Genomic DNA, 10,660 nt, shown 5'->3' on the forward strand with positions numbered 1-10,660 from the left:
TCTTTCACACACGTAATCACCAAACCTCAAGGGAGGAGGGGGGGAGAGTAAGTCCCTGCATTCCTTAATCCAAACCTCCTAACACTGCGGGCAAACCTAACCTTAACTTAACACACCCTAACCTCCCTTTTCTGGACCCTGCGGGGATCTCCAATCCTACAGGTCTTTATTTCCAACCCTGTAGGAAACTGCTTAACCATTACTTAACCTTACATAACTAAACTAAAATGACAACATTCAGTAAAGTAAATTTAAAAAAAAAACAGACGAATATTGAAATAGAGAAGAGCTGCAAATTAGCCCTCTTTACTTTAAATAAAGAAAACTTAAAATTTGTCGTTTTTTTTGCTTATTGCTTCAGGGAGGAGACAATGGAATGTAAATTCTTCCCCCCCAAAAAAATCGTCTAATTTGTCTTTACGTAGTTGGTACTTTCTTATGATAAGATGGGATATTTTTTCGGCATTGACTAATCCCTCCCTGTTGTAATCTGAAAAAGTATATTTCATTTTATTAGAAAAAGTAGCCTTTTGATACTGCCTCGTTGTTGAAAATTTTAATTAATACCTAAACATTTCCCGAATAAAAAAAGTAAATAAAAGATGCTGCAGTTTTTAATCGCATGGGATGTCAAAGTAACCAATTTCATTGAAAGGCAATACATTTTTTAAACAGTTCCCATGGAGGAAGGATTTTCTTCATTCTTCATCATACAGGGAGGGAACATTAGGCTGCTCATTACTCTAGTCCCCAAAGTTTTATAATAACGTTTTTTTATTTGTAGGTGTAATAACTTTGGGGATTTTTTAGAATTTTATATAGCTTATCCCTTTAAGTCTCTGAGTTTATGGCTAATATACCCATTATACAAGTTTCCGTTTGCTAAAATCAATAGATTTATTGCTTTAGATGGTTATTCAGAAACACATATTAAAAAAATTTTTTGGCAGAAGAAGATATTTTTTATAATTGACATATGTGTTACATTGAGTAATAAATACCTTCAAAATTAATGATTTGGTCGAAAACTTCCTATACTATTTTCCTTATTGGTATAATTTTGAAATTGTAGATCTAAACCTATTATGTCTATTGCCAAATTTTCCAAAACTTCAAAATAAGTGTTCTTTTAAAACAGCAAAAAAATAGTTTTTCTATGATTAGGGTTAGTACGTCCGTCCGTCAGTAGTTAATTTAGGCTGGTTAGAATTGCCATATTAAATTCAAACTTTCAGGGACAAACCTTTAGCAAATATTGCTGTTAATTGTATCCTAAGCTTCACAATCAATAATTTTGTAAGCCTTATTATTTATTCATATAAACAAGAAAACGGGAAAGTTTGTTACCAATGAAATATATGGACGCTAGACTATTGCAGAACAGCGAGGAGGTACAACAAACATTACCAGAAAAATGAAATGTGATAGTTTTTTGTTGTTTTCAATGTACACTTGGTGCATCTGTTTAGATTCCTCTCATAAATTAGCATTTATTTATTCTTTTTGTCCCTGTCAGTCATGCTAATAAAGACATGGATTTGCCCAAAGTTTTATAATAACATTTTCTTATTCGTTAGCTTAAAAACTTTAGGTACTCTTAATGAATTTTGAATGGTTGATTTATTAAATTGAGTGTCCATACGTTTCAAGCACCTACATAAGGGGTTATTTTGTGTATCAACATTGGGGATGTACATCAATTAGTCAGCCATAATCTTATCCCTTTAGATCCCTGTGAATTTTTTTTTATTTCAAAGTTAGAGACAATGTTTAATTTTAACGGAAATTTACAAAATAAGACACATTTTTTTGCAGCTACTCTTCATCTTACTTTGGCTGAATCTTCTCACTAACTACTATGGCTGTCCTTCCGTATGTCAGGTTTAGGTGATAACGCAATTTTCTCGGCCACTAATTAAGATAAAGGACTCTTTTTTTCTGTGTCAATTCTGTAAATATTTGTCTCAGAGTCTGTTAGTCAGGTGACCAAAGGTATAAATGTATAATTATAGAAATGTGAATTTCCCATTTGTTTTTTCAGATGGATAGATAGATAGATATATTGTATATTGAATGTCATATATATTGATAGGTATATGATTAGCGCACCCCCCTGGCAAACCCTGTTCACGCCACTGAATAATGAATTCTACAGAGAGAGAGGGACAATGCGCTTTTTTTACACAAGTACCCAAAGTTTTATGATAACGTTTTCTTATTTATTGGCTTCACAACTTTGGGGACTTTTGATAAATTTTGATTGGAAAGTGTCCATACGTTTTAAACACTAATTGTAATCTAAGGGGTTATTTTGTGTATTAACATGGGGATATACATCAGCCATAGTCTTATTCCTTTAGATCCCTAGCATATTTCCATTAAAAGGCTTCAATCAAATTCATAATAAACTTCTGTTATGGAGATTTACAAGGATAAAAAGTTAAAAACATCCTTAAAATCAGATCTTTAAAAAAATCAAATTTTTAATTATAGTTCTAAGCAAGGTAACTATGTTTTGGTTGTTAAATTTTTGGTCAAATTACAGAGTTGCTTACCTTATAGAAGAATCGCTATTATAATTCAAAATGGACGTACTTACCGTTGTAGATAAAGATTATAACAATAGAGTTGTTTTTCTTCCAAAATGATAGCTTTTTTGTTATCAGAATCAAAAACAATTTTGTTTAAGATTTATAACCAATAGGACAATTCTTTTATTTTACATGAACTTACTGATAGAGTTTTCTGTTTTTCTGTACATAAACGTATGGACGTACTGGAATACTAAAGTTATAGAGTAGCTATTCTACAAATAAAAAGGAGCTACACCACAATACGTCACCTATTATGTTTTATATACAGGCAATAAAGTTGGGTGGGTGAATATATCCAACTCGATTATCAATTATTAAATTAAAAGTATTGCTCAGTATAACCCACTTATCTTTAATACCTTTTTTTATCAGAAACAAGAATTATCAGTTTTCAATAATTAAGCTTCAAAACTTCTTTATCAAAATAAATGATTTGTGAAATAATGAGAAAACAAGTTGTCTTCTCAGTTTTCTGTGGTTTAGAGTTTGTCAACTTCCTGTGCATTTGTAGTCAGAGAAAGAGCTGAGGGGACATTTTGGTGTTTTTATGCTAGTCCCCAAAGTTTTGTAAGTACGTTTTTTATTCGTTGGCTCAACAACTTTGGGGACTTTTATTGAATTTTGTTCTGTTGGTTTATTAGGTTGAGTGATAAAATGTTTCAACCACTAATTTAATTAACAGAAGGGATAATTTTGTGTATCATCATTGGCGATGTACATCAATTTATGGGCCATAGTCTTATCCCTGATTTATAAATGGATATAGAATATACGTGGATGAAATCAAAGGAGAAAAATTGTCGTCAATTTAGGTTGCAATTTTCCCCTACATTTTTTGGTTGAGCCGTTTATCCAGTTGGAGGAAAGAGGATGGGGGAGATTGTTATTTTAGCCCGCTTCAGAGTTTACTTGATTATTATAGAACATGAAATTCTGGTGTAAGATCCAAGTAATAATACATCCATTGATTTATAGTACTTTAATTCATAATCCATGCCCTGCTTTTAACAGTAGATGCCAAGTTGGCAATAGAAGTTTAGAGGGAAGAAAAAAATCATTTTTAAGAGAGGAAAAAAATTCAACCTTTCCAACTGTAATATTTAGAATATTTAGATAGCATTTTATCTGTTTTCTTGCATTTATCAAATAAATAGCCCAAAACCACAACAAGACACTTAAAATTCCAACAATTGTCAAGATCTTAAGCTTCGCACAAAAAAAACTTTGTACTAAAGGGATAAGACAATGGATGATAAATTTATTTTGATCTTCAGTGATGTTAACTAAATTGCACTCTTTCTGTTAATTAAAATAATAGTTTAAAAGATTTTAAAAGTTAGGACACCATTCTAGCTCAATTCGTTCGCTAGTTATCGAAGAAATAAGTAATTTTCAAACCTAAACAGGTGCCGCTGAAAAATTCAAGTTTTGGCCACTATCTGGGCTAGGATTGAGCTACATAAGATATAAACACAGCAAAATGTTCGTCTCAATGAGTAGAATAAGCACACAAATTTTGGTGAACCTAGGACAATTTTAAGGGGGCTGGACCAAACAATGTAACTTCCATCGATACAAGTTTTGGCTCACTCTCACTAATTTCTGCCTCTCACGTATTGAAAAATCTAAGTTTTCTCCACCATTTGGGCTAGGATCGAGCTACCATCGATGTTAAGGTGTCTAAATGAGCGTCTCACCGAGTAGAATTCACCCTCCAAAGATGAAGATCCTAGGACAATTTTTAGATAGGCGGACCACAAGATGTAAGTCCATCGATACAAGTTTTGGCTCACTAAAATTGAAGTTACAAGTCGTGGTCCAGCCCCCTTAGAGTTGGAATCTTGACCCCAAATTTTGTACATGTGTGTAGCATATTGAGACGGACATTTTGCCACCTTGAAGTCCAAAATCGGTTGAGAAACAAAAAAGTTTTCCTAGGAAAAACTGATTTTTTGGATTTTAATGAGCCAAAACTTGCATCAAAAAATCAAACATCGTTTGGTCTACCCCCCTAAAAGTTGTCCAAAATTAACCAAATTTTTTGTGTGGGTCCGTGATGTCGAGACGGTCATTTAGACACCTTAACATCGATTCTAGCTCAATCCGTTCGCTAGTTATCGAAGAAACATGGATTTTGTCAATTTGGTATTTAATGTTTTTAAACATATTTAATAAGTGTAATTTTGAAATCTAGTGTATTTTCTTGGGGAACTATGATGTGCGTCTATCTTGGTGACCCTTTATGGACTTGATGGAGGTTTTAGCGTTAAATGGCAACACAAAAGTGTCTACTAAGCTAGTCTACGATGTAAAACTGTCCTTTAGAGGGTAGATAGAGCCCTCTTAGCTTAGTATAGAAGGCTTATAAATAGACTACGGTTGGAGATATCTTAACAACAGTTAGTTAAAGATCTTTAGTTCTAGCTTCCAGAGGGCTACTTTGGGGATACCCTGGCTTAGCTGGGTAGTAGATAACCTGGGTATTGGTGTCCTGGCCTAAGGAAGAGTGTCTTGAGGCTGGATTACGGTAGTCTAATTGCGCTTAAGTAGGGAAAGGGAGCCTATAACTGGGCGAGGGTTAGGGGTAGAGTAGTGTAACCTTCTCCCGCTTGACAAGGGTTACTGTATATGCACAATAAATGGTTTCAATATCTCAATAGACAAACAATAAATTAAGCCATTTTCTACTTTCAATGCAGGGATTCGAACCTTAAACATTCATCTAGAACTGTGACATGTTAGTATGTTATAACTGAAGGTCAGACATTTCTAAAAATGTAAAGACCAAATTTTTGTGACACATATTGCCATTTGTAGAAGGTAAAAATGAATAAAAATTAATTTAATAAATAATCAAACTTTGAAAGGGCCTGAAACCTGCAACCTTTGTGATATGAACTTAATTTCTTGTGCAAAAATTGTAAATAGATAAGTCTATTAGCTAGTTTTGAAATTTTGTTAAAATGTTAAAAGACCTCGAAGCTAGAGTGCTGGTTATGGAAAAACCAGAAAAGATAAGTTAGATTAGATTAGAGTTGACTGATTTCCAAAAAATCACTTGGAAGTGGTACATAGTTATAAGAAATGTATATACACAATAAATGGTTTCAATAACTCAATAGACAAACAAGAATTACATTGTTGTAACCTAAAAAAACACTCAAAAATATCAAAACTTTAAAATGGCCTCACACCTGCCACCTATGAGATATGGCATTGATATGTTGTGCAATAATGGCAAATAAATAAGTCTATTATCAAGTTTTGAAATTTTGTTAAGATCCTAAAAAAACTCGGAACTAGAATGCTATTTAGGTTAAATCAGCAATGTTAGGTTAGGTTAGGTTGTAGTTGACTGATTTTCAAAAATCAACTGGAGGTTGTTGATAGTTATGAGAAATGTATATGCACAATAAATGGTTTCAATAAAAGACAAACAAGAAATTGAATTTTTTATGAGCTTATTTCCAAAATACAGCCATTTTCCACTTTCAATGCAGGGTTTCGAACCTTTAACCTTTAGCTAGAGCTTTGACCTTTCAGTATGTTATAACTACAGGTCAGACAATTCTAAAAGTATAAAAACCAAAAATTTTGATCAATTAGGAGCTGAGCTACGATTTTTTAAACATCAAAATTGTCATTTTGGATTGTTTTTTTGAGGCTCGAGGCCGCCAGAGGCCACCAATCACTTGCTTAAGAAGGAGCAAAAATGACCAGCTCGTCAAGCTGATATCATTAGACACTTAAACTTAATCTGATTTGATTCAATCCATTAAGGTTAAAAACTGAAGTTACCTCTAAATTTTCAAAATTGGATTATGTTTTCTTCCCGGTCATCAAAAGTAGCCTAAAACCTGCTCTAATAAAATTTTTGAAGATTTATTATTTTGGCCCATTTATGAGGGGGTAGTCGAAGCGGACTTTAGCCCTCCTGAGCCTCTGAAATGAAAATGTCTGCAAAATTGTAAAAGTGTACCCAGATTATTGGTTTGCTGAACCTAAAATAAGTTCATTTTTTGGCCACTTAATCTCTGGCCTCCGAGGCCGAATTTGGTCAATCTGAAAACACTTTTACTGTAAAAAAATTTCATTTGAGTATTTTTCCAACTGTCGTTGAGCCTCTATGGGCAGGTTTGATGCCAGAGATTAGGCCTTATTTTTTTGCTAAAAACACGAAAAGACCGAAATGCTTCTAAATGCTGTTCTTAAAATACACTGATTTATAATTCTTTCATTAAAAAATGTATAGAATAAGGAAAATCTGTAGGTAAATACGTTTTTTATGAAGTTTTTAAAAGTTTACATTGCTTTAAAAAAAATGTAATTCGTCATTTATAACTTTAAATAACTTTAGAGAAAACAAGGATGACAACAATTACTAGAAGCAAAGATGTATCGATCAGACTGTCATTCAAACAAACTTTAACAAATGTAAACGATTCCTTTAATCAAACAATTAAATATCAGCTGAATTAGAATTCTGAAAAATCATCTATAATACAAAGTAGCTTGATGTCTGTCTGTCCGTCTGTCCGTCCGTCTGAAGCTTAAGATCTCAGTAACCACTGAACCGATTGGATTCTACTCTTCAGGGTATATACCTATTGGTCCTGTGGTGGTTTTAAGCTATTTTCTTGGGGGGTGGGACATCCCCAACCCCCCCTAAAAATGAAAATTTCCCCCCCCAAAAAAAAAAATTTCATATTTTTTTCTAATTTTAATGTTTTTTATGTTTTTATATATTTTTATATGTTTTTATTAATTTTTATTATTTTTATATTTTTTTATACTTTTTTATACTTTTTTATATTTTCTTTATATCTTCAATTATTTTTCTTCTTTTTAAATTTCTTTTCTTCTTTTAAACTTTGTTTTATTACATTCAAAAAGATTGTGAAAACATCCTTCTCCTGTGGGGGCAAAGCCCCAAAAAGACTAATGGCAAAGAGATTAAAAAAAACAATAAAAAAAAGAAAAATTTCAAAGGTTTTAAATATTATAAATCAATATAAAAAGTTATAAAGAGTTATAAAATGTTATAAAGAGTTATAAAATGATATAAAGAGTAATAAAATGTTATAAAATACAAAAAATATCTAAAAATATGTAAACAAAATTTTTTAAATTCTCCCCTGAACCTTCAAAAATAAAGCCCCTAGAGGCTAGGGGCGAAGCCGCTAGTTTATCATAAAGTATTATGGACAATGTGCAACAAATAAAAAATAAAATGTCATTCCAAAATATACATATTTTAGACGATCTTATAGTGATGCTTTACAGTTACAGACAGACAGACAGACGAACAGGTCTACCAAATCTAAAGTTAGAAAAGCTGCTCTTTTAAAAGTTTATATTTTATCTTAAAATATATATTCATAAATTGCAGAATTACATTAAAAAAGAATCCCAAATGTATTGAATCTCAAATGAACCATCATTTTTGCATTACATGAATATTTGCAAATTTTTTATATAAAGAAATAACAAATCCAATAAATTTTTGTAAATAAGTCGGATTCAAGTGATTTATGTTATTGAAAAAATATGTAATTTTATTTTCATAAGTAGCGTGGCTTCAAAAAACTAACATCGAGAGAAAAAAGACCACATAAAAGATATAATCATCTTATTTCTAATAAATCCTTTATATATATAAGTGCCCAAAATTTTGTGCGAACATCCGAGAGAATGTGTTTTCAAAACTGTGAGCAACAGTATAATTTTCAGACCAAGAAAGCTTAATTTATTTTTAAAAATACGAAAAATAATTGAGTATATGCAATGCCATAGGTCCTGTGATGGTTCTAGGCTATTTCAATTTTAGATTTAAGCCTTGGTTTTAAGCTATTTTTGAAGCCCTTTTAGATACAGAGCCATCCTAAAAATGAAAGTATGTCCCATATTTAATTTATTTTGCAACAAATTTATGTTGTCTGATGTTGTCATCCTTGTTTTGGTAAATTTATGTGCTGTGTTCATTTTTAAAAAATTATTATCCAAAATAATCCTTCTATTAAAGTAACAGTGTGTGTGTGTGTGTGTGTCTGTCTGTGTGTGTCGAAGGATTTCGCTAACCACCGAACCGAGATGGTGTTCTTTTACAATGTAGCTTTTTATAGGTCCTTGTAAGGTTCATAACTATTTTGGGGGAGGGTACCACCACCCTCTGTTACAATACCTATAACTTTTTGATTTTCATTCTATGTTAACTCGTACATGAAAACTTTTTTCATGTTTAAGGAGTTAAGAAACATAGAACAATCTTAGAAGTTAAATAATAAAGTTCAATTAATTCAATTCATTTTTAAGTAGCGAAGCTTCTCTTTAATTTACTTTTTCTATTCGTCAGTCCGCCAGTCTGTAACGCTATGGGGGACATGCAATTTTCTCAGCTGCCATTGAAGATAGACAGCGAAGATTCTATATCAGTGAGAATAAGTGTAAATTTATCTTTATCTGTTAAAGAAAACAAGGATGATAACATCCATAAAAATAAATCTCTAAAAACGAAGGACCATAGAACATTAACACATGTAGAGCGTCAAAACTTTGGGTACTTATATTTAAATTTATTTGTATACTGACTTCTTAGATTTTAAGATGTCCCAACCTTTTAACCAATAATTTTAATCTAAAGAATGAATAAATTTGATAATCATCATTGAAGACGCATAAACATTTATCTTCTTTTGTGTTATTCCTTAGAAACCCTGCAGAAAATAGATGTTTTAAAGGTGAAATGCTAGAATTAAATAATTTATTGTCTGATATTTTCGTAAACTCTAATAATCACAGTTAAGTACAATTTAGAAAGCGTAGCAACTCTATAATCGTTACCAGAAATTCCGTATATCCAATTAAACATGCTGATTTTCTTGACACTTTGACAAAATAATTTTGTATTACATAGTTATCTTATTCATCTGATTTTTTAAATAATGATTCTTAGGACAACAAGGTAAAGTATTATAAGCAAGGCAACTCTATAATCAAATCCTAAAATTGAAAGTATATATTAGAGAGAGGGAACAATGGGCTGTTTATATCACAAGTCCCCAAAGTTTTATAAAAAGCATTTTCTTATTTGTTGGCTTAACAACTTTGGGGACTTTTCCTGAATTTTAATTGGTTGGTTTAGTAAGTTGAGTGTTCAAACGTGTCAACCACTAATATCAATCTACAGAATGGTTAATTTTTTGTGTCATCATTTGGGATGTACATGAATTTAACAGCCATTGTCTTATCCCTTTAGATCCCTGCCCAATTATTTCCAAAAAAACAAAACGGTCACGTATTAATCTCTATTAGACTATAGACTATTGTCTGCCCATTTATTTTTATTTGACGGTCATGAGTTAATCTGTACTTGATTTTACAAAATTGGGGTTAAACTACCCTCCCCCCCATCCCCACCTCTACAACCAAACAAGGAGAGGTTAAAAGCCTGCCCAGGATTTATATAATAAATAATTATTTTAATAGAGATGCTTTTCCTAATACATTGAAATCAGATGAATGTCATACAAAAAGATGTTGTAAAAAAAACATTAAAAATCACCCTATTTTAAATGGATAAATGGACATTTGGATTTTCATAGAGTTGCTATGCTTTCTAATTCGTACCTAACTGTTATTGGAATCATCATGCAAAATTTGAAAACAATAGAACAATTCTAACCCATCCAAATTACCATGCAGACAGAATTAGAAAAAGTTTTGTTTAAAAAAAGGTTTTCAAGAAATTTGAACAGTATAATGTAATAATGGAACATATATAGTCTGGATGACATAGATCTAAAGGGATGTGACAATGGCAGATATATTGATGTAAAACTCAAAAGATGATACACAAAATTACCCCTTCTGTAGATTACAATTAGTGGTTGAAACGTTAAAACACTTATTGGACTAACCAATCATTATTCTTCAAAAGTCCCCAAAGTTGTTAGACAAAAAGAACTTTGTGTACAAGTGTAATGAACAGCCCAATGTCATCTTCCTCCCTGGTATAATGTAATAAGTGAAAATGTATGTAGCCTTGATGTGCATAGGTCTTACAAGTT

General features: G+C 31.6%; 1 protein-coding gene across 1 annotated transcript in view; it reads left to right on the top strand.

The window, feature by feature from the left end:
• Window positions 1–10,660, top strand: part of LOC145315714 (speckle-type POZ protein-like) — a 44,759-nt gene that overhangs the window by 2,152 nt on the left and 31,947 nt on the right. The window lies entirely within an intron of this gene.

The sequence above is a fragment of the Acartia tonsa genome, chromosome 4, assembly GCF_053477335.1.
Source record: "Acartia tonsa isolate MP-2025a chromosome 4, ASM5347733v1, whole genome shotgun sequence".
Lineage (NCBI taxonomy): Eukaryota > Metazoa > Arthropoda > Copepoda > Calanoida > Acartiidae > Acartia > Acartia tonsa.